Source organism: Eriocheir sinensis, unplaced genomic scaffold (assembly GCF_024679095.1).
Source record: "Eriocheir sinensis breed Jianghai 21 unplaced genomic scaffold, ASM2467909v1 Scaffold109, whole genome shotgun sequence".
NCBI lineage: Eukaryota > Metazoa > Arthropoda > Malacostraca > Decapoda > Varunidae > Eriocheir > Eriocheir sinensis.
This window is the reverse complement of record NW_026110396.1, coordinates 141,131-163,934: the sequence shown is the minus strand read 5'-3', so window position 1 is coordinate 163,934 and position 22,804 is coordinate 141,131. Positions and strand designations below refer to the sequence as shown.

General features: G+C 45.8%; 1 protein-coding gene across 1 annotated transcript in view; it reads right to left on the bottom strand.

The window, feature by feature from the left end:
• The window catches only part of LOC126989196 (uncharacterized), a gene marked incomplete at its 3' end in the record, with an annotated part of 41,972 nt that extends 38,858 nt beyond the window's left edge, over positions 1–3,114 (bottom strand). The window contains exon 1 of the mRNA XM_050847781.1: positions 3,010–3,114. The remainder of the gene's footprint in view (positions 1–3,009) is intronic.
• Between the last annotated feature and the right edge of the window lie 19,690 nt (positions 3,115–22,804).

Here is a 22,804-nt window from a genome sequence, read left to right as displayed (position 1 = left end):
CATGCCTGCGCCATGACGGGCTGGGCTCGAATACCATCCAGGCCCCTCAAGCAAGCCTACCGGCGCAATGGGCAGAGACGTAAAAAAAAAAAAAAAAAAAAAAAAAAAAACGTGGGTTTGTGTAATTATGCAAAAATAAGACTGAAAAATATGAACTGGCAGGGCTGAGCACTTCTTATCGCACGAGTGTTGTCGTCTTGTGGCGTGTACCCGGTGGTGTAGCGGGCGTATGAGCAGAGTTAACGATGGAGCGGATTTTTCACAGCGGAAGTGTGATTACTATGTGTTCAGGATTTTGGTAATTCACTATATACTATACAGTGAATAACCAAAATCCTGAACACATCCGCATCCGCATCCGTGATGATGTCATAATTTCATATACGCAACCGCTTCCGCATCCGCAATTTGGTAAAAACTAATATCTACATCCGCTTCTGCATCCTCACAATACGTAGGCTACATATGACATCCGCATACACATCTGCAACCGCGGATCTCTGAAAACTGACATCCGATACAACTCAAATATACACTGTTTTGCGGGAGTCTAGACCAAAAAGCCGCATTACATAATTTAACTAAATGCCACAGTCAAGGGGTTCAACAAACTCCCCTCTCGACCACCTCGTCCTGCCCCTTGCATTCAGTTGCCCTCCAAAACGCGCCGCTGAGGGGAGAACGGTTAAGATGATTAGAATAGTGACGACCACATCGGGCATGTTGGTGCTAGGCTATCCCTGTCTTTCTCATAATCTCTGTTCAGCTTTAGCAGAAATTACTCAGATGGGATCGCGACTATTGTTTTTTCGGTCCTCCTAACCTTAGACGTTCAGCTATGTCTATAAATCTTTTACACGAGATGTGTTGCAATTATATCTGTAATTTGACCGAAATCTTGTGGCATTTTTGTGCAAAAAAAGGGGAATTTGTAAGATATAAAAAAAAAAACGTGAAATAGCTTCAAATATATGACGAGTATGGCAAATCCTTTTTATCCACAGATGAAAAACACCCTCAAGTACGTAAAACAGCATCCCCATAAACCAAGCTAAAATCTTTAATTTTCAACGACATGAAGGAAATGATTTTTTATCTATTTTATCTGCCAAAAAATTATCATAAAAAATCGGTCATAAATATGCCTCAGGGAAGTAAGGTTTAGCAATGCAATCCGTGCAAGATTATTTTGCAACATGACTTTTTAAAATAACTTAATTACAAGGAGAATTATTCTACCTCTTGTTAGATAAAAATGTTTCGAGATAGCAGTTTTATGTCCCACACCAGTAAAACACCATACTGATAATAGAGAGGAATATAAAATTCGAATATATAATTACATAATCCATTAGGCAGACCGGAAGGTCAGTAGTGCGAGGCCAGGTCAAGTCAGCGAGGCCGCTGAGTGGTTGATGACGTCATTGGCCTTGCAGCGAATCGCAAGCACGTTTACAGAACCGTCAGCCAATCCTAGGGAGCCCCCTCCAGCTGCTGGTTCAAGAAACCCATTCTCTTTCCCATTTTCTTCCTTTCAAGGCAAACTGTACTAAATCGTAATCTACGAATTCAATTATTTCGTTGTTTGCTGCACATTTACGTCAAAGTAGCTCTGCTGTTCGATGTCTTGTTACCTACGAACATGCTTAAGATGAAGAAAAAGAAGATACGATTGATTGATTGATTGATAGTTTATTGTTGCAGGTAAACAACAAGGGAGAAGGGAGGAACATGCCATCCCAACCCCCAGGCGAGGAGATTGAGGCAGGAAGAAAGCAAATAGAAATATGGGACAGATATCGAGGCAGACAGAACGAAGGACGGAAGGAAGGAATAGGGAAAATTAAGACTTTCTTGCCATATCTGCAGCCCAACTCATGGGATAGCTGTCACCCGACAAAGGTCCATGGTCCCTCCACGGATGGGGGCGGCGTCACGGGCAAAATTAAGCCCGGACATCCACATGCCTCTGTTATCTTAGCTCAAGCTCGTGTATGTGGGGTTCTTTTCGACTGATATGGCGTCCAGAACTAGCATAATCATCATTCTTTATTATGATGACAAAGACCATGTCAAAATTTGCCTCATTAAATAAGAAAGTACATAAAGTTCGGCAGCTTTCCCTCGTCGCCAAGCCATCCTCCAGAGCAGCACTCCGACACCCATGATCGCACATTCATTTTTCTCAGAAAATAGGATACCAATCACATATACATCAATATATTTCCACAGGTGAATACTTAGGGCATGTTCACACCAAGTTGCGACACCTGAGATTCATTAATAATGACAGGGGAAGGAAAAATATAGGCCCCTGTCATCGATAAAATTGAGCCTCGGGCAGAATTGAGTCAGGGCATCTATATGCCTCGGATTTCTTCGCTATTATATATTGTAAGATCGTTCTGTTGACATGTATGGGTAAATGAACGCTTTCTGTATCTACAAATAGAAGGAAAACGCAAAATTCTCCCTAGTAAATCAGAAATTACATAAAGTTCGGCAACTTTTCCTCGTCGCCAAGCCATCCTCCACAGCAGGCAGAGGAGGGAGGTCTGGCAATCCCCCGGCCGGGTGTTGCCATACCGCCCACACTTATCATATACCTCTCAAAGGGTGCATATCTCAACATTTTATAAAGAAAAATGGGCCTCCTCTACTCGCAAAGTTATATTTCAAGTTGAAAAACGCGATTTATAAGCATTTATACGTAAATATGATAGTATTGTTAGCGTTACCGTCAGCTCCGAGGCAGTAGTTATTTAACAACACATTTAACGTCACACAGAGCGCGGTAAACGTTTGTAGACCCGCGCGCTAACCCGTGACGTCATCGATTAGTTTGTAGTTAGCTCTGTGAATCTCGATGTTCTCAAAACTACGCACTAAGGGCCCAAAACTACGAACTAAGCCTTTGTGGATCCGGGCCCAGTCGCGTTGGGGGATGACCAGTTAACACAAATATTATCAAGATCAAACTTTTTCACCGGAATCCGAGTACTTACTTACTTACTTACTTACCACAATTCCGGCACGAGGGTGAGGTCGGCAGAATAACTAATATTCCTACCCGTCTTACAAGCGTACAGAAGCACTCGCGGCAGCATCGACACTAACTCACAGGAAATGCCTCACTCTATAAATACCACCCGGGCGGCCCGCTGACGACTAGGGTTGCTCTGTCTCGTGACCAGTTACCGTAATGACGGAAGATATTGTGCGTGGATGGCTTAACTATGAAGAGAGAGAGAGAGAGAGAGAGAGAGAGAGAGAGAGAGAGAGAGAGAGAGAGATTACGGGATGGAAGGGAGGGTGGAAAGTAAGGCGCGGTTCCCACTATTCCGTTTTCACGTTTCCGTCGACATTAATGACGTCAAAATGACGTCATCAAAACAGCGGCCGCTCGGCACGGATGATCCCCTCCGTCAGTCCATCGCTCATCATTTGTTGACAAACATATGGACAGCATTAACCACAACGACTTTCTTTAAATATGTTATTTTGTAGCTAAGTACTTCCATTTCATATTTTCATGATATGTAGAATATTCAACATCACTGAACTGGCACCACCACCCCAACCCCACCCCGGATCCAAAAGTAAATTTGAGTTCATCTCTGGACGGGCTCCGCGTGGGGCCCCGGGTTCCGTTCATGACGTCAGTGATGGTCGACGGAAACGTGAAAACGGAAAAGTGGGAACCCGGCCTAAGAGTGGCAGGCACTATATAGTGAAGAAATGAAGGGAGGGGTGGATGAAGGAGTGGGAGGCATGGTGTGGCCTTGATGTGTGTTTGTGTCTACGTGTGTGTGTGTGTGTGTGTGTGTGTACACAATCTCTAGCAGGAGCGTGGGCGGGATTTCTGCAAGCAAACGGGCGTGCGGGAAAGCTGGCTGGTGAGCAGGCAGGCGGGCGGGCGATCGTGAGGGCATGCATTTGAGATGGCAAGCAGAGGAGCGGGAGAACGAACAGGCGGGTGAGCAGGCGAGCAGGAGGGCACACAATCGGGTGAACAGGCGAGCGGAAAGGTACACAGGTGGGTGAGCAGGCGAGAGGGAGGGCACATGGGCGGGTGAGCAGGCCAGCAAGAGGGCTTCCACGGGCTGGTGAGCAGGCGAGCGGGAGGGCACAGAGGCGGGTGAGCAGACGAGCAGGAGGGCACAGAGGCGGGTGAGCAGGCGAGCAGGAGGGCTTACACGGGCTGGTGAGCAGGCGAGCGGGAGGGCACACAGGAGGGTGAGCAGGCAAGCAGGAGGATACACAGGCGGGTGAGCAGGCGAGCAGGAGGACACACAGGCGGGTGAGCAAGTGAGCGGGAGGGCACACAGGAGGGTGACCAAGTGAGCGGGAGGGCACACAGGAGGGTGAGCAAGTGAGCGGGAGGGCACACAGGAGGGTGAGCAAGTGAGCGGGAGGGCACACAGGAGGGTGAGCAAGTGAGCGGGAGGGCACACAGGAGGGTGAGCAAGTGAGCGGGAGGGCACACAGGAGGGTGAGCAAGTGAGCGGGAGGGCACACAGGAGGGTGAGCAAGTGAGCGGGAGGGCACACAGGAGGGTGAGCAAGTGAGCGGGAGGGCACACAGGAGGGTGAGCAAGTGAGCGGGAGGGCACACAGGAGGGTGAGCAAGTGAGCGGGAGGGCACACAGGCGGGTGAGCAAGTGAGCGGGAGGGCACACAGGAGGGTGAGCAAGTGAGCGGGAGGGCACACAGGCGGGTGAGCAGTCAAGCAGGAGGATACACAGGCGGGTGGGCACACGGACGTGTGAGCAGGCGAGTGGGCTGGCATGTCTTGGTAGTAGGACTAGCGTGCGAGAAAGAGTGCGGGCGTGTGGGCAAGCATGCCTGCAGGCAAGAGAGTATGCGGGCATGCGAGGCAGGAAGCGCAGGGAAGCGGACGTATTAGTGGAGGGCAAGTTGTCGTGCTGGTATGCTTGTGTGGATGCAAGATGCAGAATTTTGAGTTATGGTTAAAGTGCACGTAGAGTTACTTCCGGTTGTGTTATCAATATTACTAAGTTTACTCTGATTACTACCATTACTGTTAGTACAACCGTTATCATATTTTACTACTACATCTATTTCTACTTCTACTGCAACTATTACTACTACTACTACTACTACTACTGCTGCTACTGTTACTACTATTACTACTACTACTACTACTACTACTACTACTACTACTACTACTACTACTACTACTACTACTACTACTTTCAAGATAAAAATACAAGGAATGAAGCAGCCCCCAAATTAGAAACTGAAGAGCAAGTTTACACTCAAGGTGTGAGAAAATTAAGACCAAAGATCATGCTTTGTAACGTGCACAAGGAGGAGACAGGGAATAAGATATTAGAGGATCTGTTAAACAGGAATGAGTTCCTATACAGTCGGAAAAGTGAGAATTTTATTACCAAACCTGTTGCTGGTGACACGATACACTATATCTTAAAATGTTACCCAACTGTTAGAGAGCTGATTTGTAAGCATCATGACAAAATAAAACTTGAATGGCGGGTGTATACTGTGAGAGATAGATACCATGCACTGATATGTTATCACTGTCAGAGATATGGCCATACTGAGCCCAAATGCACTGGGAAGAGCAATGGGGAGGACTCAATATGTTATAAATGTGCTGAAGATCATAATTCAAAGGATTTCACCATGGTTGAAAAGAGATGCATAAATTGCGTGAGGTACAAGAAGCCTGAAATTACTCACTCGGCGATATGACCAGTGTTGTGTAGTTTTTCAGACTGAAATTGAAAGAATTCTCAACATAACTGATTGCGGCTACTAGTTCTTCAGACTCAAAGATATAATGTGGTATGTTAAATGCTCAGCCATTTGGAAATAAAACTCTAGATATCTGTAGTCGCATAAAAAAGAAGGATCTTGATATTTTAGAGGTAACTGAAGCATGGCTAAATGACTACGATACGGCCAAGATTCGTGACATGACACCAGTAACTCAAACCTTTCTACATGTTCCGAGAGTCACAAGAAGGGGTGGTGGTGGTGGAATTTTTCTCTCGGCCTCTTTTAAGAAAATTTGGAAAAGGGCATCTGAAAGGTGGGATACAGTAATACAAAATTTTTCCACAAAAAGTCGTGAAATCTGTGAACATGACTCGATGGTATGTGAACATTGTGCTGCCTGTTTGGTTAAGCTATATAATGGTATTACTAGAGATGGGTATAACATCCTCTGCCATCTGATTGAAAAGAGATAGTGTTGAAATATGATGCACCTTGGTTTAATGCGGAAATTTTGAAGACGAAAAACGGGAGCAAAAGAAAAAAAAGAAAGACAATGGCGTAGGCCTTAAGGCAAAAAGTGCATACCAGGAGGCAAGAACTAAAGATGATAGGCTTGTGATAAAATTGTAAAGAAATACAATCGGAATAAGGCTGTGGAGGCAGGGCCTAATATAAATGCACTATTATAAGGTGCTTGATAGTTTGAGTGGAAACGAAAAAAAAAAAAGTAACAAGCTACCAGATGGATTCTTTTATTTTTTTACGTGTCAGCCTTTAGCGCCGGTAGGCTTTCTTGAGGGGGCTGGATGGTAGTTGGCCCCAGCGCGTCATGGCGCAGGCAAGTCTTTTAAAGTGGCGCCATTTTTTCTTGGCTCATGCTGCCCCGGGAGCTCGTTCTTGAATAACTTGGAAGGTTTCCTTTAGTGTCCGGGTTGATGGGTGTTCTTCAGGTATTGTATAAGGCACATTAACTGTGGAATTTCCACGGGTACCGCTGGTATTGTTTCATAAACATACACACACACAAAAAAAAGTTACTTTTCTTTACTAGTGTGTCAATGTCATTTGTAAAGGAGGTTAGAAATACTTCTAGCCCTAGTACTCTCATGTAACACTCAAACAGTAAAGCCTCGACGACTTCTTGCTTCTTAAGATGGTAGTCATTATGGTTATTAGTGAAATCACTATTGAAATTTTATGTGTTCATGATGATAATCGTCAACAATATAAATGATATATTATGCCATCGTATTTTCTTATGATGATAGATTTTCAATTATAAATTTCTGGGTGGCATGACAGTATTATCATTCACCACAGCCTTAATCAGCTAGTATCATGACAATTCTTATCAGTTATGGCTTTATACTTTATACTTTATACTTATTATAACATTATCAGTCACTCTCACCAGTTTTTATGCCCTCCATGTAACAGTCAAAACACCCGTAATTCTCAGTGTAAATTGCCATTCTAGCTTCGTAAGAAAACGGCCAGGAAAGAAACAAAAATAGAATAGATCCTGACCACCATATTGTTATGCCGGACGTGTTACTTGGGTTCCGTGTCGCCGTCAGGAGATTCCATGGGAGGGAGATATGTAAAACACCTTGCACAGCTTCTGTAGTTTAATATTCCTCCTTAGTACAATTCACTCTGACTCGTCACTGTCTACTAGCTGACTATAACTTACTATGACTGTGACTGGCTCCTCTCGCCCTCTTCTCATATATATATATATATATATATATATATATCTATATATATATATATATATATATATATATATATATATATATATATATATATATATATATATATATATATATACCGAACAGTACAGTCTAGAACGTTACAGTATATTCGATCATACAAGAATGAACATGTAGCAAAACTCTGGACGAGTTGGCAACACTTCCCGCCAAGCGCCTGACCGTGCCCCGCGGGGTGCGGGCGAGGCCTTGCTCCCCACCCCCCTGCTCGCTCCTCCCGAAGTCTTCCAGAGGCCCATGGACCCCGGGGGAAAGCTTCAAGCGCAACACTATCCCCTCTCTTAAGTGTGATCGTCCCGATCACACACTTAACTATATACAAACATAAGAAAATTAATAAAAAAACATAATAATCGTCGTATCGCCGTGGACGCCTGCGTTGTCTCTGTCTCATGTCCTCTACCTCCTGCGCGTCTGTCTCCTGGTGCGCCTCGTCGTCGTCCGCTTCTTGGGTTGTCCCTGGAACATCTGCCGAAGCCGGGAGGTTATCTCCCTCGGCTGAAAGGTCCAGAAGACCTATGTCGTCGTTGACCTCCTCTCGGTCCTGGACGTCCCTTGCGTTTTCGTCGGCTGCTGGGTGTCTGTAGTTATCCCAGGTGTTGTTTCCCGGACCGTGGTACCTCCATAGCCGGTTGACGTGGACAACTTTCGGCTTGATCCTTTCCGTTCTCCGGATTCGGTAAGTCACGTCGGAGAGGCGTTCTAGCACAGTATAAGGGCCTTCCCAGGGGCTCTGTAACTTCGGAGACTGGCCTTTCTTCCTCTGCGGGTTGTAAAGCCAGACTTGGTCTCCTTCCTTGAAGTCAACGTGGCTTGCCCTCATATTGTAACCGCGCTTCATGGCCTCCCCGGAGAACCTCAAAGCACCACGGACTTGATGGTGCATCTCTTCCAGCCGCTCCTCTAGCTAACGGGCAAATCTGGTGGCGTCCCTTGGGAGGCCTTCCCTAGGAGGCCTTCCTGTCAGTAGGTCCGCCGGCAATCACAGCTCACGTCCAAACATCAGCTTTGCCGGCGAATACCCCGTAGTTTCGTGGGCGGCAGACCTGTAGGCCATGAGGAGCGCAGGCAGCTTCTGATCCCATGAAGACTGGTCATTGGTGCACTGCTTGGCCAACTCCTGGCCCAACGTCCAATTAAACCTCTCCACCATTCCATCTGACTCTGGGTGCAGAGGGGTGGTCCGGATCTTCTTCATACCCAGTAGCTTGCAGCATTCAGCAAAGACTGTTGACTCAAAATTCCTTCCCTGGTCGGACTGGAGCTCGTTTGGCACTCCGAAACGACAGAAGAACTCCTCCACCAATACCTTAGCGATGGTAGTTGCTTCCTGGTCAAGGATGGCGTAGGCTTCCGGCCACTTGGTGAAGTAATCCATTGCGATGCAGATGAACCTATTTCCGTTCGTCGTCAGAGGCAAGGGTCCTGCTATATCCACTGCCACCCGTTCCATTGGGGCTTCAACCTGGTATAGCTGTAATGGGGCACGGTAACGCTTCTTGGGGTCCTTCTTTGCACAGCACACCTCACACGCGTGGCACCATTTTTCCACATCCTTCCTCATGCCAACCTAGTAGAACCTTTGGCGTAGGCGCTCAATGTCTTCTTTACCCCAAGGTGTCCGCTGGTGATGCTGTCGTGCATTTCTTTCAAGACGTCTTCCCGGGACTTCATAGGTAGCACCGTGGACCAGTAGTGGTCAAGACCATCATGAGAAACCCAGCGTCGCTGCAACACTCCGTTGTCCATCCGTAGAGTGTCCCACTGAGTCCGGTAATTCTTGGTGGTAGGTCTTTTTCTCGAGATTACCTCCCACCCAGGTCGCGTTGACGACTGACTCAGCCATTCCATAATTGGTCGCAGATCTCGGTCCTCCCGCTGCAGTTTTCACAAGTCTCCCCATGGCACCTCCGCTGTCTGTTCTACTGTAGTGCGGCGGCACATATTCTGGACGCTTTCCCTCTGGAGGCAAAGTTGACACTCAGGTAGGCAGGGGCGCCGGCTCAAGTTGTCCGCGTTACCGTGTGTTAGTCCAGATCGGTGCACAATAGTGTAGTGATGCTGCTCTAGTTTACCTATCCAGCGAGCCAGCTGGCCCTCAGGGTTTTTCAATGACTTCAGCCACTGCAATGCAGCGTGATCCGTGCGGATGGTGAAAGTTGCACCGTACAGGTAAGTATGGAAAAAAGTCAAGGCTCCTGACTACTCTCAGGAGTTCTTTCCTAGTCACGCAATAGTTTTTCTCGGCTGGGGTAAGCTTCTTGCTGAAGTAGTCCACAACCACGTTCCACGTTGGCACATGCTTGGGACAGCACTCCACCAATCCCCCACAGCACTGGCATCATAATCCAGTATAAAAGGCTTAGAGGGGTCTGGGTAGGTGAGTATGGGCGAGCTGATAAGGGCATCCTTGAGCTTCTCAAAGGCAACCTGAGTTTCCACTGCCCACTCAAACTTGCGCCCCTTCTTCGTCAGGAGGTGCAGTGGTGCAGCAATCGTAGTGAAGCCTGTCACAAACCTGCGGTAGTATGAGCACAACCCGAGGAAGCTCCGCAGCTCCTTCACGTTGGTGGGTGTCGGCCAGTCCCTTACCGCAGCCACCTTCTCAGGATCAGTGCGTACGCCAGCCTCGCTCACGATGTGTTCCCAGTATTGGACCCCCCTTGGAATAGACAGCATTTCTTCGGGCTGAGCTTAAGGTGTGCAGCTCTAAACCGGGCGAAAACTTCTGATAGCCTTTCCATCTCCTGCTCGAAGGTCTGGCCAAAGACAATCACGTTGTCGAGGGGAGGCGGTGGCTGAGTCGACAGAGTAACAGCACCGCGTTCAGGAGGACGCGAGTTCAATCCCCGCCGGGTGCCACCAAGCTGGGATTTTTCAGCCGCCGCCGAGTGGCTTAGAACTACCCACATGCTGTCCAGAAGACCACCTATCAACCCGGACTCTAGATTCTAGGATTAAAGATGAGCTCCGGGAGAGCAGCATGAGCCAGTGCAAGATGGCGCCACTATAAACGCTCGCCTGCGCCAAAACGGGCTGGGCCGACCATCAGGACCCACCGGGAAGAAGCCTTGGGCCGACCATCAGGCCCCACAGGGAAGAAGCCTACCGGCGCTATAGGCCGCGACGTAAAAAAAAAAAAAAAAGATGAGTGCCGTCTTCCAGTGAAGTCCCTCCAGCACCCTCTCCATCAGCCGCTCGAACGTGGCCGGCGCGTTGCACAGACCAAAACTGCCACAGGCCTTGACCGAAGGAGAAGGCTGTTAATTTTATATTTGTCCTGCTCCGCCATTTTGACTTGGTGATACCCAGACTTCATATCTAATGTTGAAAACCACTTGGAGCCCACCAAAGCGTCGAGCATGTCGTCGACCCGTGGGAGTGGGTATTAATCCTTGATGGTGAGATTGTTGAGGGCTCGGCAGTCCACGCAGCACCTGAGGGAACCGCCCTTTTTCCTGACGAGCACTACAGCAGACCCCTGTTTCCGGAGATCATCCATCACCTCATCCATCTCCTTGCGACGGGCTGGTGCCATCCTTCGAGGAGCTTGCTTCACTGGGTGGTGGCTACCTAAGAACATAAGAACATAAGAACGCAGGAGTCTACAAGAGGCCGGTAGGCCTGTACTAGGCAGCTCCTTTGACCCTAAGCTCCCGTGTATCTAACCCCACCTAATATCGCTGTCCATGAATTTATCTAGTCTATTTTTGAATGTGACAATTGTATTGGCACTCACCACATGACTGCTAAGCCCATTCCACTCATCCACCACCCTGTTAGTAAACCAATTTTTGCCTATGTCCCTGTTGAATCTGAATTTATCCAGTTTAAACCCATTACTTCGTGTCCTACCCGGTTCTCTTACCAACAAAACCTTATGAATGTCTCCCTTATTAAAGCCCTTCATCCATTTATAAACCTCGATCATGTCTCCACGCACCCTTCGCCTTTCTACAGAATGCAAGTTTAACTGTTTGAGTCTTTCCTCGTATGGCAAGTTTCTCAACCCCTGAATCATCTTAGTCATCCTCCTCTGCACCGATTCTAACATTTTGATATCCATTCTATAGTAAGGTGACCAGAACTGAACCGCATAGTCAAGATGAGGTCTAACTAATGCTACATATAGTTTGAGGAAGACTTCGGGGCTTCTGTTGCTTACGCTCCTTGAAATAAATCCCAGTACCCTATTAGCTCGATTTCTAGCTTGAATGCATTGTGCCCTTGGACGGAGATCAGAGCTCACTAAGACCCCTAAATCCCTCTCGCACCCAGACCTACTGATGAGAGTGTCATTTAAGCAATAGTTATGTGAGGGGTTGTTCCTACCTACACTCAGAATACTGCACTTCCCTACATTGAACTCCATCTGCCATTTATCCGCCCAGTCATACAATCTGTTGAGTTCACCTTGGAGAATACTAGCGTCCTGATCCGACTCAATTACTCTACCGATCTTGGTATCATCTGCAAATTTACTAACATCACTACTAATTCCTGTATCTAATTCATTGATATAAATAATAAACAAAAGTGGACCTAATACCGAACCTTGTGGGACCCCACTCGTAACACATCCCCAGTCAGATCTTTTACCATTGATTTGCACTCTTTGCTTCCTATTTCTAAGCCACGCCTTGACCCAGTTCAAAACTTTACCCTCTACTCCGTGAGCCTGTAATTTAAGCAACAGTCGTTGGTGAGGAACTTTGTCAAACGCTTTACTGTGTCGATGTGGTGCTCTACCAGGCCCGTACACCCCAAGTCCAGGTCTCCTGTGGAAAACACATCTGCATTCCTCACGAGAAGCTCCCTGAGCTGTTCCACTTGGGTCACCTTTAGACACTGGGAGCTCCTGTAAAATCAGGTCGCGCAAGTAGTCGGGCAGCTCCACCTGGGGCTCCGTCAGGGTTCTCCTGCAGACACAGATTCTCGGTTCCTGGTCGATCTCTTGGCACAACCCCACCATGGTCCCTTGTTTTATTTTCTTTGGGCTGAAGGAGACATTGGCCACGACGACAGGTACTTCCCCTGCAGGAGGGTTTACCAAAGTACTGCCTACAATTACCCCGTTTTCTACCGGGCATCGACTTTCACTCTCTACCACACCCAGGCAGGCTGGGAGAGCACCCGTAATTTGACAGGGTAACATCATCTCTGACCTCGGAGGAATAATGGTGGTGCGCTTCACCGTCATTGGCAGGCCCTCCTTGTTCACAGTCGTCAGTGGCACCCTACTTCCTCCTACAGTCAGCTGCTTAGCGCGGAAGTCCAGCTCGCACCTGTGGGAGACAAGATAATCCATATCTAGGATGCAGGGGTCGTCCATATCAGCCACGTAGACAGAGAAACTCTTCCTTTCTTCAGAGCTCAAACTTCACGTCCACTGGGCCTCTGAGCTCTGCGTAGTTTCCAGTGACTCCGCACAGTCGATGCGACGTCTGAGGAAGCCGCCGATGACTCACCATGTCAGGCCGCACCAGTGTGCGTTCTGAGCCTGTGTCGACGACCACAGGCCACAATACTCCGTCAGCCTTGCCCTCCACTTGGCAGCTCGTCATGGTGGTTCTCCTGCACATTGATATCTTCGGAGCATGTACAGGACAGACTGGTCGTTGCCCCCGTGAACCAGTCCTCCTTAGTTGTCCTCGCCCGAGTGGTGGTCCCTCGCCGGGGGGACATTTTCCGACACTCCAGTGCCCCTTTTCTCCACAGGTCCAGCACTTGGGTCCTTCCCTGGGCTTCTTCCTAGCGCCACCTTCATATTCCTTCTTCCTCTTACAGCATTCGTTCTCCTTGTGCCCAACCTTCTCGCAGTACCGGCACGTTTCTTGGAACCTATCTGTGTCGCTGACAGCGCCCTTTCGTGCCCTAAAGCCAGAAGTCGAGTCGTCCCTGAAGCTTGACAAGCTTGACCTAACAAGGGACTCAAACTCCATGGCACGTGCCAAAGCTTCCTGCATTGATGTTGGCTTAGCTTGCTTCACTTGTATCTTCAGCTGAGGGCTGTCCAGGGCATCGATGAATTGATCACGCAGCAAAACCGTCAGCAGGTCAGGGCTGGCACCTGGGTATGCCTTGTGCGCCATACTCTCAAGGTCCTGAGCGAGTTCCTGAAGAGACTCGCCGCGCCTCCTGTTGCGGGTTCTGAACCCAACCCTGAAGAGCTCGTTCTGGTGCTTGGTCCCATATCGTTGCCTGTGCCAGCCTGCTGTAGCTGCCCTTTGTCACATTGTCGAGCTGAGCAAGGACCTCCAGCGCCCCCCCTTTCAGGCTAGTAGCCAGCTGAACCGCACACTCTTGGTCATCCCATCCATTCCGAGCTGTCAACAGGTCAAACTGAGCGCGGTAAGCCTCCCAGGAGACCTTGCCATCAAACTCCTGAGGCTTCTTTCTAACAGGCGACCCCAGCAGACTCATGGGGCTGGCGGAACTTCTTGTGGGGGTGAACTGGGGCGCAATAAGGCTCAAACTACCCCGGACTTGCGTGGGAGAAGCATCTTGGGTACAAGTAGCCCCTACAAGCACTGGCTGTCCGTTTCCAGCCAAGCAGTCTTCAAGGGCCTTCACTCTGTCACTTACTTCTAATATTTCTTTGTGTGTCGTCTCCCGTACCACTTCCATCTCTTGCTGAAGATTTGTGTGTTCTTTCTCTACTTCTATCAGGCGTTGTCCCAACTTCGTGGTCACATCAATCATTTCTCTTCGCACTGACTCACTTCGATCTTGTACTGCTTGTAGAAGAATAAATCACAATTTGAAGATAAGTGGTAAAAGATTCTCGTCGCACGAAGCTAAACACTTCTTCAATCGAGTTGTTAATGTTTGGAACTCTCTATCCTGTGATATCGTTGATAGTACAACAGTTACGGCTTTCAAGAATAGATTAGACAAGTGTTTTGAATCCAACCAGCAACTAAGATATTACTCATTGTCGTAATAACGTTAAATTCTTTCGAATACTGGTGTCCTTGTCCGCTTTTATCGCCCGGTTAGTGGTAGCTGTAATGGTAGTTTTTTCCTCTTTCCTACATAATTTCCATACAGTTTTTCCATGCTGCATGGTTCCTGCCAGCTTTGGCTGGAGGGATGGGGGGGTGGGGAGGAGCCTTCGCCTTTGTTCTCCTTCATCTTCCACCTTTGATCAGATAGTTAGTGTAGCTTGTCACAAACAGCCTCGTAAGGACCAGCAAGTCTGCTGTTGTTTGTTCTTCCTTTGTATTTCTTTGTGTTCCTTTGTAGCTGTTGCTTTAATCCCGTGAAGCGATCTTCTTGCTGTTCTGTGAGTCGATGCTATGCTCTTTCTTGTTGTTCTTTGAGTTCTTGGTGTGCTCTGTCTTGTTTCTCTCTCTGTAGTCTCAAAGCTTCCAAGAGTTCCGTCAACACGTCGTCCCTCTGGGCAGCTTGGGAACGAGTCTCCATGGCGAAAAAAACAAATGCCTACACCCCTGACGCCAAATGTTATGCCGGACGTGTTACTTGGGTGCCGTGTCGCCTTCAGAAGACTCCGTGGGAGGGTGATATGTAAAACACCTTGCACAGTTTCTGTAGTTTAATATTCCTCCTTAGTACAATTCACTCTGACTCGTCACTGACTACTAGCTGACTATGACTTACTATGACTGTGACTGACTCCTCTTGCCCTCTTCTCCTATATATATATACCGAACAGTACAGTCTAGAACATTACAGTATATTCGATCATACACGAATGAACACGTAGCCAAACTCTGGGTGAGTTGGCAACACTTCCCGCCAAGCGCCTGACTCGCGGGGCGCGGGCGGGGCCCTGCTCCCCACCCCCCTCCTTGCTCCTCCCGGAGTCTTCCAGATGCCCATGGACCCCGGGGGAAGCTTCAAGCACAACAATATATATAGCAATGATTTGACGAGCCAGGAGAACCAGGTAGAAATGTCTTACAATAATTTAGTTAGAGTAATAGTAGAGGGGCAGGTACAGCATATACCACAGCGAACACTTAGAAAAGAAAACAATGATCCTAAGTGGATGACTCGTGGACTAAAACACGAGATTGGGTTAAAGAAGTGAATTTATCAGAAAATAAAGAATGGGGAAACACATCTCAGGGGCCGGTACGTCGAACTATCTAGATTAGTTAAGAAAAACACCAGGATAGCAAAAAAGAACTATGAGATCAAAGTAGCAAATGAGGCGAAAAGTAATCCTAAGGGCTTCTTTCAGATGTATAGAACAAAAACACGGGAGAAAATTGGACCGCTGAAAACAAACACAGGGGAGCTAGTAGAAAATTACGAAAATATGAGCACATTGTTGAACGACTACTTCCTTTCAGTATTCACACAGGAGGATCGAACGACTATACCGGAAAGAGTTCAGGTGTACGAGGGCGGGGATGGCGATAAATTGAGGGATATAATCATTACCAGGCAAGTAGTTCAGGATGAGATAGATAAGCTTAAGAAGAACAAGTCGCCAGGTCCTGACGGGATATTTCCGAGGGTATTAAAGGAGTTAGGTGATATAATCAGTGACCCACTAACCGACATCTTTAAGATATCGGTAAATACTGGCTATGTGCCGAGCCTATGGAAAGTAGCTAATGTGACGCCGATTTTAAAAAGGGGACAGGTCAGTTGCTTCAAACTATCGCCCAATTAGCTTAACATCGGTTATAGGGAAGATGCTGGAGTCCATAATAGCCAGGAACATTCGGGAGCATTTAGAGAAACATAGCTTAATTCACGACTCGCAGCATGGGTTCACAAAAGGTAGGTCATGCCTCACCAATCTCTTGTCCTTCTACAATAAAGTATTTGAGGCGGTTGACAGAGATGAAAATTATGATGTAATCAATCTTGATTTTAGTAAAGCGTTTGACAAAGTTCCTCACCAACGACTGTTGCTTAAATTACAGGCTCACGGAGTAGAGGGTAAGGTTTTGAACTGGGTCAAGGCGTGGCTTAGCAATAGGAAGCAAAGAGTGCAAATCAATGGTAAAAGATCTGACTGGGGATGTGTTACGAGTGGGGTCCCACAAGGTTCGGTATTAGGTCTACTTTTGTTTATTATTTATATCAATGACTTAGACACAGGAATTAGTAGTGATGTTAGTAAATTTGCAGATGATACCAAGATCGGTAGAGTAATTGAGTCGGATCAGGACGCTAGTATTCTCCAAGGTGAACTCAACAGATTATATGACTGGGCGGATAAATGGCAGATGGAGTTCAATGTAGGGAAGTGCAGTATTCTGAGTGTAGGTAGGAACAACCCCTCACATAACTATTGCTTAAATGACACTCTCATCAGTAGGTCTGGGTGCGAGAGGATTTAGGGTCTTAGTGAGCTCTGATCTCCGTCCAAGGGCACAATGCATTCAAGCTAGAAATCAAGCTAATAGGGTACTGGGATTTATTTCAAGGAGCGTAAGCAACAGAAGCCCCGAAGTCTTCCTCAAACTATATTTAGCATTAGTTAGACCTCATCTTGACTATGCGGTTCAGTTCTGGTCACCCTACTATAGAATGGATATCAAAATGTTAGAATCGGTGCAGAGGAGGATGACTAAGATGATTCAGGGGTTGAGAAACTTGCCATACGAGGAAAGACTCAAACAGTTAAACTTGCATTCTCTAGAAAGGCGAAGGGTGCGTGGAGACATGATCGAGATTTATAAATGGATGAAGGGCTTTAATAAGGGAGACATTCATAAGGTTTTGTTGGTAAGAGAACCGGGTAGGACACGAAGTAACGGGTTTAAACTGGATAAATTCAGATTCAACAGGGACATAGGCAAAAATTGGTTTACTAACAGGGTGGTGGATGAGTGGAATAGGCTTAGCAGTCATGTGGTGAGTGCCAATACAATTGTCACATTAAAAAATAGACTAGATAAATTCATGGACAGCGATATTAGGTGGGGTTAGATACACGGGAGCTTAGGGTCGAAGGAGCTGCCTCGTACAGGCCTACCGGCCTCTTGCAGACTCCTGCGTTCTTATGTTCTTATGTTATGTTCTTATTCTGTACAACGACATATCACGCTTGATATGAGTCATTTTTCATATGATGCCTGCAGCCTTCACTTATCACTCAAGAATCGTCCACAACATTAGTTTGCTTTTAAAAGTTAGTTTATATTGTTTTTTTTTTTTTCATGTTTCCTGTATTGTTAAGTTACGCATAATCTATTGTTTTCTTTCTTTCAAGCCATTTTCTTTTAAGACTCGTGGGACTCGCTAACTTTTAACCTAAGACTTATTTTAATTTTTTACAGCCACTTTTAAGATTCGATTGACTCGTTAAGACGTTAACTTTTAATTTAAAGAGAGAGAGAGAGAGAGAGAGAGAGAGAGAGAGAGAGAGAGAGAGAGAGAGAGAGAGAGAGAGAGAGAGAGAGAGAGAGAGAGAGAGAGAGATTGACATAGATTTACATAGAAAATCAGACCACACAGACCCCATGGTCCAGACTAGGTGGTCTGTCCTTTAACCTGATTCTACATTAAACAGATGGCTCCAAAACGTTACATTTCAACTATAGTTAATATTAAGTTCAAGGAAGTGACGGTCGAGCTTGTTTTTAATGGAGTCAATCGTGTTACATTGGACCACTGAAGATGGGAGCTTATTCCATTATCGCACTACAACGCTGGTGAAGAAAAATTTGGTGCAGTCTGAATTTACTTGTCTACATTTGAGTTTTATGCCATTGTTCATCGTACGGAAAGTGTCATTGATCATAAACAATGTTGACATGTCTATATTCGTGAAACAATTAAGTATTTTAAAACATTCGATCAGTTTTCCTCAGAGGCGACGTTTCTCAAGAGAGAACATATTACGGGTGGAAAGCCTTTCTTCGTAAGATTTGCTGCGCAAGGAAGGGACCATTTTTGTTGCTCGACGTTGAACACCTTCTAATTTAGCAATGTCCTTTGCATGGTCGAGAGACCAAAACTGTACCGCATATTCCAAGTGGGGTCTGACTAAATTATTGTAGAGCGGAAGTATTACATATTTATTCTTAAATAAAAAGTTTCTTTTAATGAAGCCCAACATTCTCTTCGCTTTATTTGCTGCATCGATGCATTGATGTGAGAAGTTGAGGTTTGACGCGATTTTGACCCCCAAGTCCTTAACGCATTGAACGCTTTTGAGTTTCACGCCGCCCATTTCGTAATCGAGCTTCTTATTTCTTGTTCCAATCTAAAGGACCTGGCACTTGTCTACGTTAAAGGCCATCTCCCATCTATCCGACCAAGCTGAAATTTTGTGCAAATCCTCTTGGAGGCTTTGCCTGTCTTCGTCAGTGAGAACCGAGTTACCAATCTTTGTGTCGTCTGCAAACTTACTAATGCGATTATTGAGTCCAACATCCGCATCGTTGATGTAAATAATGAAGAGCACTGGGCCAAGAACCGAGCCCTGAGGGACGCCACTAGTGACCGGCGCCCACTCTGAGTTAAATCCGTCAATCACCACTCTTTGTTGTCTGTGGTCAACCAATTCGCGATCCATTGGTGTACTTGACCGTCAATACCTATTTGCTTTATTTTGTAAAGTAATTTATGATGTGGGACTTTATCAAACGCTTTCTGGAAATCGAGATAGACTATGGCCAATGATTTGGTTACGTCATAAACTGAGAAGAGGTCGTTATAAAAGGTCAATAGGTTTGAAAGGCAGGATCTTTTGTTACGGAAGCCATGTTGTGAATCCCCAATTAATGAGTGGCTTTCAAGGTAACTCACAATTTTGTCTCTAATTATGCTCTCAAGTAGCTTACCTACAACTGAGGTTAGACTAATGGGCCTGTAATTACCTGGTAAATGTTTGTCTCCTTTCTTAAAAATCGGTGTGACGTTAGCCATTTTTCAATCCGAATTAATAAGGGACGATTCCTTGACGCAAGGACATATTGAATACGGTTGTGGGGGAGGAAAGTATTTCGCTCTTTGTCTCTTTAAGCAGTATAGGCTATACTTTGTCAGGTGCGGGACTTTTATTTGTTTTAAGTGACGCAGGTGAGGGGGTAATTTAGATAATTAGTGTGTCTCAGGGGAATATTCGGGTCAGGTTAAGACAGGTCGATCGCCACACCTGTGAGGGAGTGGTGTTAGGGTGGAATCTGAAAATATATAATAAATATGGCGGAAAGAGTGTAACAATGTGTTTTTTGTATGTGCGTATATATGTTTTACAGGGTGCTACGTCGAGAGGGTAGGTACAGGCAGATACAGGTAGTAAAAGTCAGGGTAACACTTAATCTTGTCCAGCGATGCACGTGGTGGCACAGCAATCAGCACAGGCACTCAGCAAACCACTCCAAGCAGCTAACAAACTCGGCAGACAATAACCAGCACGCAGCACAGCACGTAATGCCACTCGGCACACAGTACAGCAAACAAGGGTGAAATAGCGAGCGAGAGAGGTCACGGAAGCAGGAATGACGAGCGGCTTGAGAGAGAGAGAGAGAGAGAGAGAGAGAGAGAGAGAGACTCGTGATCAGACTTTTTTTTTGCAGGAGAGGAGACAGTGGAAGGGCGTAAAAAAAATAACAATAATGAAAGAAAAAGCCCGCTACTTACTGCTCCTGAATAGAGTGGCCAAAAAGAGAACTCAATTTCGGGAGGAGAGGTGTCCTGATACCCTCCTCTTGAAAGAGTTCAAGTCGTAGGCAGGAGGAAATACAGATTTACATAGAATTACATAGAAAGTCAAACCACATAGACCCCATGGTCCAGACTAGGTTGTCTGTCCTTAAACCTAAGTGATTTTACATTAATCAGATGGCTCCAAAACGTTGCTTTTCTACTCTAGTTAATATTGAGTTCAAGGAAGTGACGGTCGAGCTTGTTTTTAAAGGAGTCAATCGTGTTACACTGGACCACTGATGGTGGGAGCTTATTCCATTCTCGCACTACAACGTTGGTGAAGAAAAATTTGGTGCAGTCTGAATTTACTTGTCTACATTTGAGTTTTATGCCATTGTTTCTCGCTCGCAAAGTGTCATCGATCATAAATAATTTTGTTTTGTCTACATTCGTGAAACCATTAAGTATTTTAAAACATTCGATCAGTTTTCCTCGGAGGCGACGTTTCTCAAGAGAACATGTTAAGGGTGGAAAGCCTTTTTCTTAGGATTTCTTGCGCAAGGAAGGGATTATTTTTGTTGCTCGACGCTGAACACCTTCTAGTTTAGCAATGTCCTTTGCATGGTGGGGAGACCAAAACTGTACCGCATATTCTAAGTGGGGTCTGACTAAACTATTGTAGAGCGGAAGTATTACATATTTATTCTTGAATAAAAAGTTTCTTTTAATGAAGCCCAACATTCTGTTCGCTTTATTTGCTGCATCGATGCATTGATGTGAGAATTTGAGATTTGACGCGATTTTGACCCCCAGGTCCTTAACGCATTGAACGCTTGTGAGTTTAACGCCGCGCATTTCGTAATCGAACTTCTTATTTTTTGTTCCAACTTGAAGGACCTGGCACTTGTCTACGTTAAAGGGCATCTCCCATTTATCCGACCAAGCTGAAATTTTGTGCAAATCCTCTTGGAGGCTTTGCTTGTCTTCGTCAGTGAGAACCGAGTTACCAATCTTTGTGTCGTCTGCAAATTTACTAATGCGATTATTGAGTCCAACATCCACATCGTTGATGTAAATAATGAAGAGCACTGGGCCAAGAACCGAGCCCTGGGGGACGCCACTAGTGACCGGCGCCCACTCTGATTTAAATCCGTCAATCACAACTCTTTGTTGTCTGTTGCTCAACCAATTCGCGATCCATTGGTTTACTTGACCGTCAATACCTATTTGATTTAATTTATAAAGTAATTTATGATGTGGGACTTTATCAAACGCTTTCTGGAAATCAAGATAGACTACGTCCAATGATTTGGTTACGTCATAAAATGAGAAGAGATCGTTATAAAAGGTCAGTAGGTTTGACAGGCAGGATCTTTTGTTACGGAAGCCATGTTGTGAATCCCCAATTAATGAGTGGCTTTCGAGATAACTCACAATTTATGCTCTCGCGTAGCTTACCTACAATTGAAGTTAGACTAATGGGTCGGTAGTTACCTGGTATTTTTTTGTCTCCTTTCTTAAAAATCGGTGTCACGTTAGCCTTTTTCCAATCCGAAGGGACGATGCCTTGTCGCAAGGACATATTGAATACGGTAGTGAGGGAGGAGAGTATTTCGCTCTTGTGTCAGGACCCAGAAGACGATGAAACAGAGGAGTGAGATATACAACTGTGTAAACATCTGACAGGACAAACACTAACAAAAAAGTGACATATATAACAGTGTAAACATCTCAAGTACCAAAGAGGGAAACAACGAGGGTAAAGGAAAACAGATACCCAGACTCAGATACAGAAAACAGATGCCCAGTGGGCGTGGTCAGAAAGTGTGAACAACCATTGAAAAAGACTCTGACCCGTGACGTCAGTTGTGGCGACATGTTATGAGCCAATAATTTAACAGAAAAATCACTGTGGGAGTGTCTTAAGACTGACTCACGAATAGCAGGGGAAGTAAAACAATACAACATAATGAGCGAGCAGATGGGTGTGACAGGAAGTATTGGCCATTGGTTATGTAAAGAATTAAGGGCGTGTCAAGGATGTAAGTCCGCCTAAAGCAAAGAAAAATGTGGCCTAGAAATCAGTGGTATAGGTAGACCGAGCTTGGTTCTCGCCTCAAGCAGACCTGCTACTCACTCAGTCGAGAATGGCTGTTGTGATCTTAATCGTGAGTAGAAATTCGAGAATCTAAGGGAAACCGACTGTATTGTCCTGGAGATTATAATGTAGGAGATGTGAAGTAGGATTGTGAGTGGGACAGGATTGTGATTATTTGTTTGCGATGTAAAGCAAAGGTAAAACCACTGGGTGTGGTATTTGGTGCTTCCGTGACTTGTAGTAGATTATACTATAGGAATGTGTAGTAGGATTTTGTGAAGAGAGTACATAATGATTGTGATGTAAGCAGAGATACAAACCACTGCTTGTGGAACGACGAGTGTTATTATTATTGGCAACAACTGAGCACATATTGTAGTATTATGTTTAAGACATGTCGTTTGTCATATGTTGCATCCATTGCTGAATATGCCAGTGTTATGATCGTCTGAGCAAAGAATATTGCGTAAGGCAATTACTTTCACTTAATTTTAAATAAATGTATATTTTCTTTTTGATAAAAGAGTTGATTTAATACAAGAAATGAAGGGTCTAAAATTTGTTTCTTTAAGCAGTATAGGATATACTTTGTC